Raw genomic sequence first — 20,059 nt, 5'->3', positions numbered from 1 at the left:
CCTATTAATGTCCTGCTGTAACCTATGACAGCCCTCCACACCACCCCCAACCTTTGTGTCATCAGCAAATTTACTGACCCATCCCTCCACTTCTTCATCCAGGTCATTTATAAAAATCATGAAGAGTAAGGGTCCCAGGACAGATCCCTGAGGCACAACACTGGTGACTGAGCTCCATGCAGAATATGACCTGTCTACAACCACTCTTTGCCTTCTGTGGGCAAACCAGATCTGGATCCACAAAGCAATGTCTCCTTGGATCCTGTGCCTCCTTACTTTCTCAATAAGCCTTGCATGGGGTACCTTGTCAAATGCCTTGGTGAAATCCATATACACTACATTAAAATAAAAACACAATCTGATTTGTATCAGTTAGCAATCCAGACCACAGTTGTATGTGCTGAAGAAAATAGGAACACTGAAATCCTCAGAAAAAAAGAAATCCTTGAGATGTTATTACAAATTTAAAAACATGCTACTTTTATTTTTCCTCTCCCTCAAATGCTCTCATCACCAAATAACCATACAATGCATTACTGTATTCTACCAGTACTATCTTGTCATTAAAAATATTTCATGCATTCACCCGACTCTGCAAATTTCCCTTTTTCTTGTGTTAAATCCAATCCACTTATAATCTTTATTCAATTTCTGATTGTAAAAATTCAATTTTGTAATTAGTCAGTTTGTGCAAAGAAATGATAAATATTCATGCCTTCTTTGTACACAGTAACAAACGTATGTGTTCACTCAACAGGTATGGCCAAATCAAATGAGACACTTCTGTCCACTGAGGTGATACTAGACTAGACATCTTTATCTGCACTGATAGAGGCCATTCATAGGAGATAATACAAGAGAAAATGTACCGTAAATCCTTAATTTTTATAAGCGATGTTAAAGAAACAGGCGCAAATCTAAGATAATCTCTAATGCTTGGTTTGTGTAATAAATAAGAATGGAAATTGTTAATAAGTTTAATGTCATATAATAATATACTCTTTGATGGTAAAGTAAGTGGAGTAAACAGAACAAGCTGCAAATGGAACAGGAATATTGTAGCTGGTACTCATTATTAATATTACAAATGTGATTCATTTTACTGTTGCAGTCAATACATCATTTGCTGTAGCTTTAAACAAGATGATTGTCTACATCAAATTCATCCTTTCTTACCAATGGGTAGTGTTACTTTCGTTTCCATTCCACTCCCAGTCACATCAGATACAGAACATAGCGAAGTACCAAACCTTGTGCTGCCGACTACATTTCATTCTTCAATTGAACCTCACTAGTAAGATCTACCACAGGTAGTCCCTGAGTTACGAATGTCTGACTTACGGACAACTTGTACTTACAAACCGAGGAAGGAGAACGCCGTTGGCCATTTTAAGTCAAAATGCGATGCCATCTGCCATTTTAAGTTGTTGCCGTTGACACTGTATTGAGTGCTTAACTTTGTATTTGCCTTAAATTTTTCATAGTAAGATTCACCCTGACCCCCGCCCCCCCCCCCCCAATTCCGGTCGGCTGGTGACGCAGTGAGATCAGTGCCAGGCTCGAGTTCGATCCAGTGACAAACCGCTCCCATGCTGGGTTAATGTCTATCCAGTGACTCCCGTACCATCCATGCCAGGTTGATGTCGAGCTTGAGACTTGACCTCATAAAAAAAAACACTGCCACCTCCAGTTTAAATTCCCAAGTGGAATGTTGTGGATGATCAAATACCCAAACCCAGCACAGCCCCCACTTGTCACATTTAGCCTGTCTCAGTGCGGAGGTCCTTAGGACCCAGCGGAGCTCGAAAGCCAGCGCAGCTCGGGACCCGCCGCCCACAGTGTTTCTGTTCCATTGACGGGAAGCGATCACGATTGAAAATAAAATGGAAATAATAAAGCATTTGGAAAGAGGTGAAACGTCATCGATCATTGGAAAAGCGTTAGGCTACAGTCGGCCAACGATCGGAACAATTTTAAAGGATAACGGATATGGTGAGAATAATGGAGCACGTGAAAGGCCCTGCCCCGATGAAAGCTACAATTATTACTAAGCAAAGCAGTGGTTTAATTATCGGAATACATACGTTTCTTAAGTGTTTTAATGCATAGAAAGGTAAATATATACTATATACTAAGACAAACGTTTGACTAACTGACGCTAAATAATACTAGATGTACTTGTTCTGATGTACATACAAATCTGACTTAAAGACGGACTCAGGAACAGAACTCGTACGTAACCCGGGGACTGCCTGTATTGTGATTAATTTGTAAAGGGAGGGATAATATAGCTACTATGGGTACCGTTGTACACTTTGAAGACAGTGGTGTCTGGTATTTCCCCATTTTTTTCAAGAGGTCATCTAACACCTATTCCAACTGTTACATGTGCAGTACCCATTTTAACCATGTTTACTGCAGTGAAGGCAGTGCTTCAGTCCAGCTTCTAAGTAGACATTTTTGCTTCCAGCAAAGAGTTGCATTACTCATGCACCATGGGAAGCTTTGTACTTCAATAAACAGCAAAGAAAATCTTCATGACTTGTCAACCAACATCTCTTCATGCTAATACAAGCTCTGTATTATAAAGCTGCACTTATGGCAAGTTATTACATACCCAATTTTCTAAACATGATAGAACATACTTTCCCTGACAATTCTATTTAAAATTAACTCTGCATTAATCAATTTTTCTGCATCTAGTTTTAATTTGGTACTGCAAGTAAATGTATTGATCTTATCTGCTTCCCAGAAATCTTCAGGCATTTTATTGTAGAAATAAATGAGCATCTGATAAAATAAGGAGTACAAGCTTTTTGATTGTCTATTCCAAGTGCACAGACACCTCAAAAGTCAACAGCAGGAATTAAGTGGAATAAATTGCATGCATGCATATTATGAAATTGTTACTGAATTTATTGTTTATTATTAATATTGGGATATTTATTATACATTTTATGCCAGAGTATAAAATCACAACTTTGTGTCATCTGAAAATACCATATTATTTAGTCAACTGATTGAAGTGAAAAGAATTGTAGAACAATTGCAAATGTACATCCACAGCACTAGATTTACATTCATGTGCTGCTAAAATTTGCCCACAACATAATTGGGCTTCTTTCTTAAGGAAGGGTGCAATACTGAAGACCTAAAAATGTTACTTTTGTACCAATATCCCTGAGTAAAAATTAATGACAGTCAAAATTAATCCTAACTATTGTTGAATATACAAATGTATTATTGCAAAATCAATAATATTAGACAGGAATTAAGTCATAAATTTATCCTGTAAATGAAAAACAGTTTTCAGTTATAACAATGAATAAGAATTTAAGCTTTTGTTTTATCTGTATAGAAATACTTGACACATTAGATTGGCAAAGTGAAATGTGAAGTGGTATGCTTTTAGAAGAAATTGCTATAATAAAATTGGTGGCAAAGAAGACACTCAAAATGGCATGAACTTCATTTGTTTTGTGCACCATTAAAGTGTAATGCAAAAGCATATAGACAACTCAAAGCTTAATATCAGTCCCTCCACTTAATGCAGTGTATGGAAATGGAAAATGCTAATTCATGTTTCTCTACATGCATAACTCTCCAGAGTGCAACAAAATACAAATACACTTGCATACCTTAGTTCAATTTTATAAATACAATATAGTCCCCTTGAGTAATCCCCAAAGGCTTGTCTTTTATCTCCCAGAGCTACAGAGGAAGAAATCACAGAAACACTTTCACATCATCTGCACAGGAAGTTCTCCCCTGTGCTGCTAGTTTGGCAGACTAATGTGAGACTATGTTAGCTATTGCTGTGCAAACTGGAATGTAAGCACTAAATTCCAGCACTGTTTTTACACAGGAAACAAAATACTAAAGATATTCTAAGTGGAGCTGAAAGCAAAAAAAAATCACCAGCCTGAAATAGGTACATTAACTACAGATAATTCCTAAGACTTTGACATTCAATTAACTCATTCATTGCACTTTATGACTCTACAAACAATCACAATGGAACATTTTTTAACAAAACTGCTATGTTTGACAGTTACATCAAAAAATAAACATTCATTTACTCACATCTTCAGTCATTCCAATGAAACATTCTACAAAAGTCAGAGAAATATACAATAATATTCTTCCAACCACAATAAACCACAATATTCTTTGTATAAATTATATTCTCACTCTTCAGAAATATTTCAGAAGCTCTTCAAAGTATTTAATAGATCTGCTGATTATTGCTTTGTCTGCACTTTTATTAGATTAGCCTTTCTCACTACATACAATTAAAACCTCAAAAACAGCATTTGAAAGCACAGAAAAGCTAAAAGAATGTCAACAGCATTGTGTTCTAATTCTATACACTATCTTACATAGTCAGGTGAAAGGATTAAATGTGACAAACATAGTTGTTTACATAAATTAATATGGTAAATACAAAATGCAGACAATAATGTGCATACCATTAATTTCATGCTTAGCATTAAGAGAATCACAAATAATATGAACAAACATTTAATTTTCAGCCCAACTCCAAAAGGTCTAAATGACAGCAAAGCAAAATACCACAATCTCAGTCAGTTCTGTTAAGATAAATATTTGTTGCACAACTGACTGAAAGCAATCATGACCATAATGTTTGAAGTCAGAATTAATCTTCATGTATGTAAATCATAATTATATCACAAAAATTTTCAAGGTTAATTATGTGACAAAAATGATACAGTATTGTAAGCTTCAACGCACAGTAAATGAACTAAGCGTTAGTATAAGTGTTTTCTCTGATGCATGAGCTAACAGATGTTTTAAGGCTGTGAATTGATTGAGGCATGCTGTCAGTCCAGTGCTAATGACAACTAGAAACATCGCACCTTGACAGCCACTGTCACAGCTCAGACTAGTGTTACAGAAAAGGTGTTGTGTCAATGTTCTTACACACATATAAATACAATATATTAGGCTGTAAATTAAACAAGTGTAATCACAGCCACGTAGAAGAATGCTGTCAATAACTTCGAACCTCTTATCACCATTTATAAGGAAAAATCTAGAAACTGAGATCACAGCTTAACACAAAAGGCACCAAGAAATTTGTAAACTGTTATAATACTGTAATATTGACGAAAATAACAAAATGACAAAAAAATGTAAGCAGCTCCTGTACTAGCCATCAAATACAAATACAAGGTTGAAAATGATCTTTTAGCTTAAATAAAAAATCCAAGTTCATACAATGTTAAGTATTTATAACTGAGCAGATGTTGGCAAAAAATAAAAATTACAAATCTTAAAAATAAATGTTACTATTTGCAGTTAACATTGGACAAATCGCATTAACAAGAGGTTATCATTGACAAAATAATGCTTCTTTAGGGATAAATTATGGAGAGTAAAGCTTCAAGTCTGATCTTTTATCAGTGTTCAGTACATTCTCAGACCAGATAACTGTGGTAGTGCTTTGATAGTATACCTCTTGATTGATATCCAGTTAAGGTTTTGCAAAACGCAAAAATGAGGACAACAATTAAACGAGTTCTGAATGAAAAATTTTATTGTTTCAAGGATCAACAATGATGATTTCAGTGAGATGTTAGCGTTCACTTGTTGTACAAGGAATTGAACTGAGTGACGAATTCAACTCCTTATGAGAAATGGGAAAATTAGTAAAAAGTACTGAAAAGAAAATGCAATGAACAATGTGCTCTTCCTACATGCAAATAGCAAATTAAAATCTTTTGTACCATTTCTTCAAGGTAACTGTCTGAGCCAGTTATAGAAATGTACAATCCCTTTCACCAGTTGATTAATTTTTTGTTATTATACTTGTATTATGGGCTGTCAATAAGCAGCAACATTTTATGCAAACCACACTGCAAAGCAGCAGTTCGTTTGGGGCTCTCACAGATTTACAAAACAATAGCAATACAAATGCAATATTTTAAAAAAGATTAATATCTTGTAAATATGGGAATAAACACTGGATAGAGGATGTATTTCAATAACAACGGCAGGTTTACTAACAGAACAGCACAGCACTGGATGGGCTATTCAGCCCACAATGTTGTTCCAATCCTGATGCCCATTTACATTAAATGCCACCCTTCTGTGTATCATCCAAATCCCTCCATTCTCTTCACATCCATGTCCATCCAAAACCCTCTTCAACTCCATCAAACTGCTCGTTTTCATAATTAACCTTGGTAACCCATTCCAAGCACCTTCCATTCTCTGCATAAACATTTGCCCCACACGTCACCTTTAAATATCACCCCTCTAATCTTAAAAACAAGTCCTCTTGTGGTTGATATTTCTCTCATGGAGGAAAGATTCTGACTGTCTATTCTATTTAAGCCTTTCATAATTAAAAAAAAAATCTCCATCAAGTCTCCGCTCAGCTTCTGACATGCTAGGGAGAACCACCCATGCTTGGCTAACCTTTCCTGATATAGGTTTCCCCCGCTATTCGAAAGTAGAGCATTCCTATGAAATCAGTTACTAATACAGGTCTTTCATAAAAGCGAAGTAGCATCAAGCGAACTTTTGTAAAGCGGGGGACACCTGTAGTTCATACCTGTTATGTATTCATGTATATTTTGACCTTTACTGGTTGCTGTCAAACTTCTCTGTATGTTACGCACTGAACGTAATGTGAGAGGGCATTCTGGGTAGATGCATTACAAGCAAAGAAACAGCCACACGTTTGATTCTCAGTTCTCTGTCACTTGTGTGTTATTCATAGCCACCTGCGATCCCAGTACCACAAACAGAACAATACCTTCTAATCCACTTTTATATTTTTATTTTTTATTATATATTTATATTTTTATATTACTTTTATATTCATCATCCCTGAAAATGAAAGCAAATAAGCCATACACCTTCTTTATCACCTTATCCACTTGTATAGCTCCTTGCATAGTTCCAGTGAACTATGGGCCTGGGCCTGAAGATCCCTCTATATTTTAATGCTATGAAGGGGTCTACTATTAACTTATATGATCTCCTTTCATTTGACCCTCACTGTGTTCGTTGATAGTCCTTTATACTGTCCACAATTCCACCATTCTTGGTGTCATCTTCAAACTTGAGAATCCACCCATCTATATTTTCTTCTAAATTATTGATTATAAAGTATATCATAAACAATGGAAGTCACAGCTCCAATCCTTACAGAACTTCACTGGACACAGAAATCAAGCCAAAATAACAACCTTCCACCCCTTACTCTCCATATTTTACAGGCAAGCCAGTTCTGAATCTGAATTATGTCATTCACCCTGGAACGCAAGCATCTTTATCTTCTGAGTCAATCAACTATGAGAGACCTTATCAAATGCCTTTCTAAATTCCATATAAATCATGTTCACTGCCATACCCTCAAACTCCTTTATCACTTACTCAAAAATTCAATCAAATTTGTGATGCACAGTCTTCCCCACACAAAGCCACGCTGACTCTGCCTAATCAGGCCAAGCCTTTCCTAAAGTGCATAAATCTTTTGCCTCAGTATCCTCACTGATAGCTTTTTTCCCATTAACCTGAGGCTCCCTGGCCTATAATTAGCAGGATTATGCCCATATCCTTTCTTGTTCTTGTATTTTAATCCAGCTTCAAAAGAAATGGTCTCACAATGGTACATCTGAAACTTAACACAAAAAAAATCCACATCTCTCATTGATTGTTACTTTTGACGAGAATATTTCTGATTTTCACTTTTTAATTTCCTTGGGAACATGTAATATATGCACAATTTCAATTAAACTTTGCATATTTTCTTAGCAATTATTGCTCAAAATCCAAATTGCAAAATAACATGATTTAAAGTCTAAAGTTTTTGTACATAGCAATTAAAAAAATCAAACCAAACCAACAAGTGCCAATTCAAAGTATGCATGCAGCTCACAGATATGGATCTTTTTTCCATACTGTGGTGCCCAATATTTAATATGTAAACAGAACAAAGTGAACCCCATACTACAACACTGAAAGATTTATCTAACAAGCTGAATCTTTTCTGCAAGTGAAGCAGTTTGGAGCAGCTTGTTGTTTACACTCACAATTACTACAATTCATGCTAAAGAGGCAGTAAAAATGATGGCAAAGCCAGTGGTGTCCACTATTATTTTTGGGTAAATAGCACAGCAACTTCAACTGGGAGCCAATGAAATATTCTAAAAGCCACACTTCTTGATGTGTTACCCCTTTATTAACTTTAATAACAACTACATCTACAATTCTAAAATAGAAATATATATATATTTTACACATGGTGGTTGTTACACCAAATAATATATTAATATATCTATGTATCTTTTACATTAACAACAAATGAGTGGAATAGGCAGGATCTTTGGAAGGAAATAGAGATTGATCTGTCTATTTCTCTCCACAGATGTGCCTGACCAGTTGAGTTCCTCCAGTATCTTCTTTGTTACTCTAGATTCCAGCATTTGCAGTCTGTTGTGTCTTCTGTCTATATTTTACACTATCTACTCTTTTTTAAAAATTGATTTTTTATGCATTTCTACAACACTACAGCAAAAAAAACCAAGACCAAAACAAGAGATTAATACAGTGCAAGATAACCACACAATGATAATATGATTCAAAATAATGATAAAAAAGCACCCAAACTAAAGTCATGTAAAGTTAGTACCCATTCCCCCGCAAGAAAAAAAACTCCAGACCAACCACAGCAAAATGTAGGAAATATAAATCATTCAACCCCCCAAAACTGTACACGAAAATAAGAGCAAAAGATAATGATGCCTACTACCAAGAAAAAAAAGCTGAAAGTAAGGGACGGAAAAAAAAACTTAGTCTAAGGAAAAGTTATGAAAATATTCAAGAAAAGGTCTCCACACCTAATGAAACTTTATGTCCAAATTAAGGAGTAGTGAATTTTTTCAAAGTCTAAACAGGACATAATATCGTTAAGCCATTGAGCATGCATGGGTGGGGAAATATCTCTCCACCTAAGAAGAATTAAACTTCTAGCCAGAAGAGAAGCAAAAGATAATGTTCGACGTTTAGTCGGACTCAAATGTATATCTGTCTCAATCTACAAAGTACAATCTACTTCTAACAATTGGTCTCAAATTACAAGACAAAAAATTTCTATCACACCCAATCAAATGTTCAAATACTTGAAAACTTAAGAAAAATGAATTACAAATGGAAATTGTCGTATCTGTCATCAGGCGCACGCGGAAACTAACAACTTTGCTGAAACCAGGATTTTGGCTCTATCGAGTTTCAACAGCTGGGTCAAAACTCAAATGTAGAATCTTAGACGTTTGCTCAAACTGATCAAAGAATCAAATACAGGGCTCAAAGATCATGTAAAATACAACTTCTAATTTTATTTCACCTGTACTAAAAAAGAGGGAGCAAGTCCATGCGACCACTGCACTGCAACTAGGACTTTAAGCTTGAGGTGAAGGAAAGTTAATGAAGAAAAAATTCAAGGCCAGCTACCTGCGTACTAATAAGCAGACTGTAAAAGGAAATGGCAGTTGCATAGAGATCAAATTGTATCTGAAAATCACGCTTCTCTCCTTAAAGGAACCAGATTGCAAGTAATTCCGGATCAAGTTGTGTCACTCCTGAAATTCAGTTACAAATTACCTGCACTGTGTCTTCTAAGCTCGTTACATCACAAATAGCACTGTTTTAGCAGCAGGGCCCAACCAAATTAACAACACAGGCTCTTTTTCATTTTCAAAATTAAGTTATCTACTTTCCCAAATATTTAGTCACAACCCCTTTCCTCCAACTCCAAGGATCCAAAATACTTTATTTTCCATGATGCACTGAGCTCTGTGGAAAGGGAAATGTGCAATACTTCAATGTGCTGGCATTGGAGAAGCCCCAGAGGAGATTCACGAGAATTGTCCCAGGAACGAAAGGACTGTTTGGCTCTTTGGAATGTAGAAGAATGGGTGGGAGGAGGTGGAGGATATCATTCAAACCTATCGAATATTGAAATGCCTAGATAGAGTGAATGTGGAGAGGATGTTTCCTATAGTGAGGGAGTTAAGGACCAGAGGGCACAGCCTTACAATATAAGAATGCCCCTTTAGAATAGGGATGAGGAGGAATTTCATCAGTCAGAGTGGTGAATCTGAATGTCACAGACATTTGTGGGGGCCAAGTCATTTTTGTATATCTTCAGCAGAGCTTGATAGTTTCTTGATGAGTAAGGATATCAAAGGCTATATGGAGAAGGGTAAAAAGTGGTTGACAGGGATAGTGGAAGGATGTGGATGAAATTGTAGAGCAGGCTCGATGGGCTAAATGGCCTAATCCTACTCCTATGTTGTATGTCTTATGATCTAATATTGGGAATTACATTCCAAAGAACCAAACACTCCTTTCATTCCTGGGACACTTCTCGTGAACCTCCTCTGAGCTCTCTCCAATGCCAGCACATCCTTTCTTAGATAAGGGGCTCAAAACTGCTCACAAAACTGTAAATGCAGACTTGCCAACCTTATAAAGCCTCAGCATTAGATCCTTGTTTTTATATTCTCGTCCTCTAGGAATGAATGCTAACATTTCATTTGCCTTCCTCAACCAGAAAATGACCTTTCGGGAATCTTGCACAAGTTCTCCCAAGTCCCTTTGCCCTCAGATTTCTGAATTTGTTCCTGTTTTAGAAAAGAGTCTATGCCTTCATTCCTTTTACCAATATGTGTGACCATACACTTCCGTATACCATTGGCATGAAATATGCCAAGATGCATGACATTTATTGTGGTTAAATAGTGAAAATAGGACGGCAAGATATAAAAGGAAGGTATCAAAATGGGTGTAAATAAAGAAAGCGAGAGAAAAACTTTGGTTGGAATCATTTGTAGCTGGACAAGCAGCAACTTCGCAGCGGGAGGAAATATTAATCATGAAACAAGCAAAGCTTTTTGCAAACATGTTATAATAATGGATGACCTAAATCTTCTTACATATTTGGGCAAATCAAATTGGCAAAAGTAGCTCTTCTGTGGCTTGAAGAAGTTTACCTTTAATAAATTTAGTAGCCAGGAGCTAGTTTGAAGCATACTGTGGTTCATTATTCATCAGTAATCAATATTTTTAAAAAATCCATCTGGCTATTAAACCCATTGGCTGTTTCTTCTAGTATTAGTGTTTGTTTGCTGATTGATGATGCTTCCCTTTGCTCCCAGTTTCTTCTGTCAATTTCAAAAACTTCACTTTTGATTTTTAACAAAGCCACATTCATAAAACGAGATTTTCACTAAATAAAACCTCGTGGAGACAATATAAATGAATGTAATTTTCTTTTCCATTTCAGACTTTCAACACTTTTAATTCAAATTCTGGTACCCCAACCAATCTAATTCAATTCTTATTTTTTGACCAACTGGCCAAAATGTAAGTTTTTGCCATTAGCAACGGAAAGTAGCATGAGTGCAATAGACAGCAGGTTGTTCTATAGCCTGGGGTCTGGATATGAGGCTGATACCAAGGACTTTCCTTTGCTGTACAAATCGACATAAAACAAAACTACCTTCTTTCACTCAACATACTTCTGACCTGCGGCAACTGCCGGTTTATGTACTATGTTAACCTTCAAGGCCTTAATCTTTCTACAAGTATTGAGCTTCGGACCTTCGCATATCAAAACCACGATTCTAGCAGGAACTAGTAAGATTATACCTCCTGGAAGATATAACCACAGCAATAATTTTGGACCTCTAGAGTTGGAAGACATTTCAAAACACACACATGCAAAGCAACAAACTAAGTGTAAATATCAAAGCAGAGTTAGAGAAGCAGATTTGAGGAGAAACTTAATTGAAGGGGAAGAGGTTGACAGGTTCAAGGAAGGCATTACACAAATAGCTCAAAATACAGTTGTCAGGACAAATCAATGGCCAGAAACAGAAATGATGGTAGTAGCCAAACAAAATGGCTTTGATTTCCTTATTGTTCAAATGAAGGAAATAAAATCCACCTTCTCTGGCTGCCACCGTAATAGGAACCATTTGTATTGCAATGAATAGATTGTGAACAATGCATCACAACCTTTTTAAAGTTTGCAACTGCCAGCAACTTACAGAGTACCAACCACACAAATCCATAAGATGCAATTAGCTATTCCCCGTTCATTCATTAAAGACAGTGTTTTCTAGAGCTTCATCATGATCTTTAGAGAGATGCTATCTGATGAGAACTTTAGTTGAACCAACTGCTTTCACAGAAAAAAAAAGTCTCAAAGTATTCTTTCTCTTCCAGTATTTAAGGGTGGATCCACAGATCTCTGATCTTATAAAACAAATAAATGGACTGCATTTTCTTAATCAATATTACAAAATTCAGTGTAAATGCAATAACATTAAAAAACTGATATTGGCTGCTAAGTTTCTTTGTTCATGCTGGATAGAATTTCATGGAATTGGTGCCCAAGAACTACCAATTCTTAAGAAAACAATCTGCAGGAAGCTTTCCTCAAGGTCATCAGCAAACTCTGACAGCTTAATATTAAATGAAAAATCAAGACTGTTATAAAACTCTTCATTATTAATTTTAAAATTCCATTTGATTGAAAATTATTTTGATCTATATTAAGACAGACAACTGTGGTTGCATAACCTACATTTCCTCCTTTACTGCAAATAACTTTCTTATATTCTGAAAAGACTGAAATGCGAGGCATATGTTACCTGATCCCATAATCCATGGGAACGATATACAGGTGGCCATTTCCAATATGAATGTCAAAATACCAAATGGATGCAAGCTGTTGCACAAAGGAAATAAAGATGATGGAAGAATAAACTTGATCCCCTTTTTTTGTCTACTGAATATTGATGAACCTTTTCTCCCCCATAAGGATCTTTTGTCTATCCCTTAGGTAGCTCTTGCTTTATCTCATTGTCAGCAGTGTTTTGTCTCTTTAGGTAACTATCAGAGTCCATAAAACATATGAACAAAAGTAGGCCAACTGGCTCATCGAGCCTGCTCTGCAATTCTATCATGGCTGATTTATTATCCCTCTCAACCCCATTCTCCTGCTTTCTCCCCATAACCTTTGACACCCTGACCAATCAAGAACCTAACAGCCTCCAGCTTAAATGTACCCAATGACTTAGTCTGCACAGCTGCCTATGGCAATGAATTCCACAGATTTACCACCCTCTGGCTAAAGAAATTTCTCCTCATCTCTGTTATAACTGGACATCCCTCTATTCTTGAGGCTCTGGCCTCTCCTCTGGCCATAGACTTTCCGACTATAGAAAACATCCTCTCCACATCAACTCTATTTTGCCTTTCAATATTTGATAGGTTTCAATGAGATTCCCCCTTACTCTTTTAAACTCCAGCAAATACAGGGTAATACAATCAAAAGCTCCTCATACATTAACCCCTTCATTCCCTGAATAATTTTCATGAACCTCCTCCGGACACTTTTCAATGCCAGCACATCTTTTTAGATAAGGGGCACAAATACTCCAAGTGTGGTCCAACCAATGCCTTATAAAATCTCAGCATTTCACCATTATGAGTCATTTATGAGTATCAATGGAGCAAACAACAGAAATTGAAAGAGGATATTTGTACTTAAATCAAATCACACACCCCCCCCCCACATCATGGCATGTCAAGGCTGCAAGAGTATCCTACTTAGTCAAGAAGCTTGCTATCACATTCTAGTCTCATTTTATGCCCCACCCAGGAATAATACATAACTTATATAAAAACAGAGGAATGTCAAGGCTTGCTCTTATATAACAGCTATATTATTCCAAGACATCTCAAAGCAATTCGGATCCAAATAATTATGAATATAATCATTGTACTTACATATTCAAACTAAACAGTAAATCAATGTCCAGTATCTTTGATGTCATTTTGAAAAGTATGTTAGATGATATTCCTTTATTTTTAAGAGTGACAGGATAAGTTACGTCAGTTTGAACAAGTATGATGGAAAGCAAATGTTATGCAAAAACAATTAAAATTGCACTACTGATAATGCAGGATTGTTTTAGTATGGTACTGAAGAGACAGACTAGAGAAGTTTAGAAAGTTGGATGCATTTTACTTTCTAGATGAAGATTATTATAGTTCATTCAATGAACATTGTTTTGTTCAAAGGAAAGGAATACCTAAGGCTTTCTTGAAGTACATTGGTAATACACACAGAACATTGATAATTCTCCATAAGCTTCATTTGTATGTTCATATCTGTATTGGAATTACATACTTCTCTTTTGGAAGTATTATTCCAAAATTGTGACCACAACTCCCTGCCCTTTACCACAGTCTTCGAGGGGGATAGAAAGAGATGATATGGGAAAGTATTTTATTGGGATAGGAGTTAGTATAATGCTGTTGAGCAGGAACTAGGCAGCATAAATTAGGAACAGACTTACTGAGAGAAATGCACCTCAGAAATGTGGATGCTGCTTAGGAAGTATTCACTGGGGGTTCTGGATTGGTTTGTCCCATCAAAGCAGGGAAGGGATGGCAGGGTGAAGGAAACATGATCGACCAAAGGTATGGAACATCTAATCAAGAGGAGGAAGGAACCTTATTTAAGTTTTAGGAAGCAAGGATCAGACAAGGCTCTAAAGAGTTACAAGGTAGCCATGAAGAAGCTGAAGACTTGAGAGCTAGAAAGGAGCATGAGAAGGATTCGCAAGTAGGATTAAGGAAAATTACAACATATTCTACATGTACATGAAGCAACAGGAGAATGACCAGTGAAGGTAGAACTGATCAGCAACGGTAGAAGAAACATGCACCTGCAGGTGGAGGAGATGGGGAGGTCCTTAATGAATACAGTTGTCCCTCCTTATCCACGAGGGATTGGTTCTGGGATCCCTTGCGGATACCAAAATTCATGGTAGCTCAAGTCCCTTATTCAACCTGTCTCAATGCGGTGGTTCTTAGGACCCAGCGGAACCCAAGACCTTATTTAACCTGTCTCAGTGCAGTGGTCATTATAGGACCCAGCGGCAGAGATCTGAATCCGCAGTGTTTCTGTTCACGAAAATAATCACGATTGAAAATAAAGTGGAAATAATAAAGCGATCGGAAAGAGGTGATACGCCATTGGTCATTAGAAAAGCGTTAGGCTCCGTCGGTCAACTATCGGAACAATTTTAAAGGATAAAGTGAGAAAGGCCCTGGCCCGATGTAAGCTACAATTACTACTAAGCAACGCAGTGGTTTAATTATTAGGTTTGGGTTTTTCTTTCTTTCTAAATCTTTTTATTAGTATTAGTAATATGGACAGAATACAAATTATATATTGATAAAGAAATTACCAACATACACATTCCATTACATATGAAAAAAAACATACATAATAGTTACAATATATATGGGTTTACCAAGACCTAAGCCATAAGATATATGTATGGACATAGTAAATCTAAATATTTCATAATGTATAATATAACGAAAACAGAAAAAGGAAAAAAAACAAAAAACAAAATTTTATAATGCAAAACTAGCTAATCTAATAACTATAACTAATAAGTAATAAAAAAAAGAGAAGGAAAAAAAAAGGGGGGGCTGTTTATAATATCTCACAAAAATAAGTATTCATCAATGCCGTCACTTCCGGTCCTCTCAAAATACATAAGCTAAAAGCTGGGAAATCAAATGAACTTGGCACAGGGTCATATTACATCATATGAAAATGTTGAATAAATGGTCTCCATAACTTTTCAAATTTAATAGAAGTCTCAAAAGTACCACTTCTAATTTTTTCTAAATTTAAACATGACATAGTTTGAGAGAACCAATTAAATACAGTGAGAGGATCAATTTCTTTCCAATTCAACAATATAGATCTTCTAGCCATCAAAGTTAGAAATGCAATCATTCGACGGGCTAGGTTTGGGTTTTTGATCCTCCACATCAACCCAGCACGGTGAAGAGCGCACTCGAGAGCGATCTGTCACTAGATCGAACTCGGGAACTTCCCCAGCCTAGCACTGAAACATGCGCTCATAAGTGTTTTATATGCATAGAAAGGTAAAATATATACTATATACGAATGCAAACATTTGACTAACTGACGCTAAATAATACTGTAGGTACCTGTTCGTAAATAAGGTTCCCTTACTAACAGGTTAATTGTACCTGTTAGTAAGAGAACTTCTGATTTTTTTTTTATCCCAATCCACGATAACCCACACACATCCTCCCGTATACTATAAATCATCTCTAGATTACTTATAATACCTAATACAATGTAAATGCTATGTAAAATAGTTGTTATACTGCATTGTTTAGGGAATAATGACAAAAAAAAAGTCTGTACATGCTCCAACAACAAGTGCTGGATGAGCACTTCCGGGTTTTCACGATTCGCGGTTGGTTGAATTTGTGGATAAGTAGGGCTGACTGTACTTTGTCTCCGTATTCACCAGTGAGAGTGACTCTGACAATTATGCGGACAGTGTAAAACAGAGTGGCAGACTTCAACATGCTGATATTAAGAGGATGTTCTAGAACTTTTGAAAAAGTCCCTGCAGCCAGATGGGATATACCATAGGTTATTATGGGAAGTGAGGGACGATATTGTTGTGTCCTTTGCATCCTCTCTGGACGCAGGCAGGGAGGCAGATGATTGGAGAATGTTGTTCTTTTGTTCAAGAAAGGGAATAGGGATAACCCTGGGAGTTAAAGACCAGTGAATCTTACATTAGTCACTGGAGAAGATTCTTAGAGACAGGATTTACAAGTGTCAGTCAAATTAGGGATAGCCAGAATAGTTTTGTGAGGGTCAGGTCATGCCTCACAAGCCTCATTGAATTCTTTGAGAATGTGACAAAGCACATTGATGAAGATTTACAGTGGACTCAGCACATATAGATTTTAGTAAGGCACATGATTAGGTTCCCTATGGTGGGCTCATTCAGAAAGTCAGGAGGCAAAGGATCCAGAAAAACTTGGTTTGCCCATACAGGGCAGAGGGTGGTAGAAGATGGAGAGCATTCTGCCTGGAAGTCAGTGGCCAGTGATGTTCAACACGGATCTCCTCTGGGACTCCTGCTCTTTGAGATCTTTATAAATGACTTAGATAGATGAAATGGAAGGGTGGGTAAGTAGGCTTGCAGATGACACAAAGGTTGGTGGAATTGTGGATGTTTGGGGCCGGGGGTTGTAGATCGCAACAGCACACTGGCAGAATGCAGAGCTGGGCTGAGAAGTGCCAGATGGAGTTCAATCCAGAAAAAAGTGAGAGGTGTTCTATTTTGGAAGGTTGGATTTGATGGTATAAAAGAGGGTTAATGGCAGGATTGTTAGCTGTGTGGAGGGACAGAGGGATCCATGGACAGCAGGGTAGTGTAGTGGTTAGTACATTGTTTTACAGTACTAGTGACTGGGTTCAATTCCGACTGCCTATAAGGAGTTTACAAGTTCTCCCTGTGAACGTGTGGGTTTCCTCCGGGTGCTCTAGTTTCCTCCCACAGTCCAAAATTGTACCAGTTGGTAGGTTAATTGGTCATTGTAAATTGTCCCATGATTAGGCTAGGATTAAATTGAGGGATTGTTCAAAGAGCCAGAAAGGTCTATTCCACGCTGTTAATTAATAAATAGAAATAAATCTTGGGGTCCATGTCAACAGAACCCTCAAAGTTCAGTGCAAGTTGAAAGGGTAGTTAAGAAAGTGCATGAAGTGTTGGCCTTCGTTAGTTGGGGATTAAGAGCAGCAAGGTAACATTGCAGCTTTACAAAACCCTGGTTAGACACTTGGAATATTGTGTTCATTTGTGGTCACCTTTATTATAGGAAAGATATGCAAGTTTTAGAGAGGGTGCAGAAGAGATGTATCAGGATGATGCATGGACAAGTGGGCATTCTTATGAAAGTAGGTTGAACAAGCTAGGACTTTTCTCTTTGGAGCAATGGGGGGGATGAGAGGTGACTTGATAGAGATGATAAGAAGCAGAGACAGAATGGATAGCTGGAAATGCTTTCCAAGGGCGGCAATAGCTAATGCAAGGGAGTATAATTTTGAGGTGATAGGAGGAAAGTTCGGGGTGGGTGGGGGGGGGGGGAATGTCAGAGGTAAGTGGTAGAGACAGATACATTGGGGCATTTAACAAACTCTTACGCACATGGATGATGAAAAAATGGAAGGTAATGTAGGAAAGAAGAGGTAGATTTTTCTTGGAGTAGGTTAAAAAGTGGGCACAACTTTGTGGGCCAAAGGGTTTGTACTGTGCTTAATATTCTATGTTCTATCCCAACTCAGTTCACCTTTAGATGAAACATTGAATACAAAAGTATATTTAACTCACGAAAATCAAAGAATTACAGTTGTCTATGATCTATGTACAGATGCCGGAAAATGCCAAAGACACCCAGGAGGTCAAGCAACATTTGTGGAAGAAGAAACAGTTAACGCACCAGGCCCTAGATCCTTTGTCGGGGTCTGAAACATTAACCATTTGTCTTCCTATAGAAACTGTCTGACTTGCTGAGTGTCTGTTGCATTTTTTTCTAATTATATAACTCCTCCCATGTCTTCAGAGAGTCCGCATTATTACATTACTTTCCATTTTGCTCATGTCCAACAATACGATAGAAAGACATTACTCTCCTATGATGGGCTGCATATGTAGGTGTGGTGTGCTTGCTGTTATTGCTCAAATGAAACCCATGACAGGAGAGTAATTTGTCTTTCCGTGTTTCTGTACGTGGTTAAGATCACCACTCTAACTGCACTGACCCTCAAGTGCCCATCTGCACTAATTATTTCCTGATCCACTTTTCCTCCATACCCGTCTGCACATCAGTCTCCCTCTGCCCAAGCTAGCAACCCAGGTTATCCAGCTACCACCTACACTAAGGATAGCAGAGGACAGTGGAAATATATGTGGTCATGAGTAGAATGAGCAGACTCCACAAAGACAGCACACATGCTCAGGAATGAACCCTAATCTCTGGTCCTGTAAGGCAGTAGCACTAGTTGCTGCATCACTGTGTCACTGTTTCCCCCCCCCCCCCCCACATAGTTTAACAAATGGATGCATTGATTCTTACCACCTGTTGGAAAGTTTGGAATTAAGGTATAGTCTCAAAATATGGAGCTGAGGATTAAGGCATGACATAGTTGGAGTTACTTTGCTTGGAGGGTTGTAATTCATTGAAATTATTTACAACAGAATCATGGATGACAGAGGAACAGGTCCACCTTAGCTTAAAAGATCCCAGAATATGTACCGCTGTACGTATCAGCAAATGCTTAGGAAACTGGCAGTATGGTTTTGCCATCTTCTGTCATCTGGGTACTTGGTTCATGGCCACATTCCCAACTTGTAAACTGTTTGGATTACCAACAATTCATAGGAATGGAATAACCTGTATACACAGCTTCGTTCACAGAAAGATTTGAAGACTATGAGGTGGGAAAGTGGCATTTATGTACAGGATCCTCTTATGATCTTACTGATGACATAGAAGGTTTTATAATGCCACCAAGGAATACTTTTATGTTAGTTGATTTCTAATCAGCAAAATCCTACTTTTCCTGATGGGTACTGAGGCATTCTTTTTGAATTCACCTCAACAGTACTCAACATCTTATTGGATTGCCTCACACCCAATGTCAGAAGAGACCATCTGATGAAATCCCAGAGGAGGCAGCATGAAAAATACAATCAACTAACACACAGAGTAATTATTTCTAAAGTATTTTTTTATATATCTGACAAGCCTTCATTTATTTGTAGTAAGTCCAATCCTTTGACATCATTTCTTTTTAACACTAGTTCCTATTACCACCTAGTCGAAATTCTTATAATTTTATTTTTCTTAATTTTTGAACAGTTTAATAAAATGAAACATAATTTGAATATAAAAATTTTAAAATCTGCAATAGGTCTTCATTCTGAGGATTTTAAAGCTTTTACTTTCGCATTTCCATTTTGTGAATTATTTTCTCTCCCTTCTCAGATCACCTTGTGGACACCTGCCAATGCCATAGAACTAGCTGTGAATTATGCAGGACAACTTGCTCTCCAACTATGATTGAATCAATCCAGGAGCATACCCCATGCATTCCTGA

The 20,059-nt window shown here is 37.2% G+C and overlaps 1 protein-coding gene and 1 long non-coding RNA gene across 11 annotated transcripts in view; one reads left to right on the top strand and one right to left on the bottom strand.

The window, feature by feature from the left end:
* LOC132406846 (uncharacterized) overlaps positions 1-3,550 on the top strand; it is a 37,706-nt gene extending 34,156 nt beyond the window's left edge. For 3 of the 4 annotated variants that reach the window (XR_009516272.1, XR_009516269.1, XR_009516271.1), the window contains one exon: positions 758-3,550. This is a non-coding gene — a long non-coding RNA (uncharacterized LOC132406846). The remainder of the gene's footprint in view (positions 1-757) is intronic. The other variant, XR_009516270.1, reaches the window with a different exon arrangement.
* Positions 1-20,059, bottom strand: part of znf423 (zinc finger protein 423) — a 392,953-nt gene that overhangs the window by 147,396 nt on the left and 225,498 nt on the right. The window lies entirely within an intron of this gene.

This window comes from Hypanus sabinus, chromosome 17, assembly GCF_030144855.1.
Source record: "Hypanus sabinus isolate sHypSab1 chromosome 17, sHypSab1.hap1, whole genome shotgun sequence".
NCBI lineage: Eukaryota > Metazoa > Chordata > Chondrichthyes > Myliobatiformes > Dasyatidae > Hypanus > Hypanus sabinus.
The sequence above is the reverse complement of the archived record's forward strand: the minus strand, read 5'-3'. Positions and strand labels throughout refer to the sequence as shown.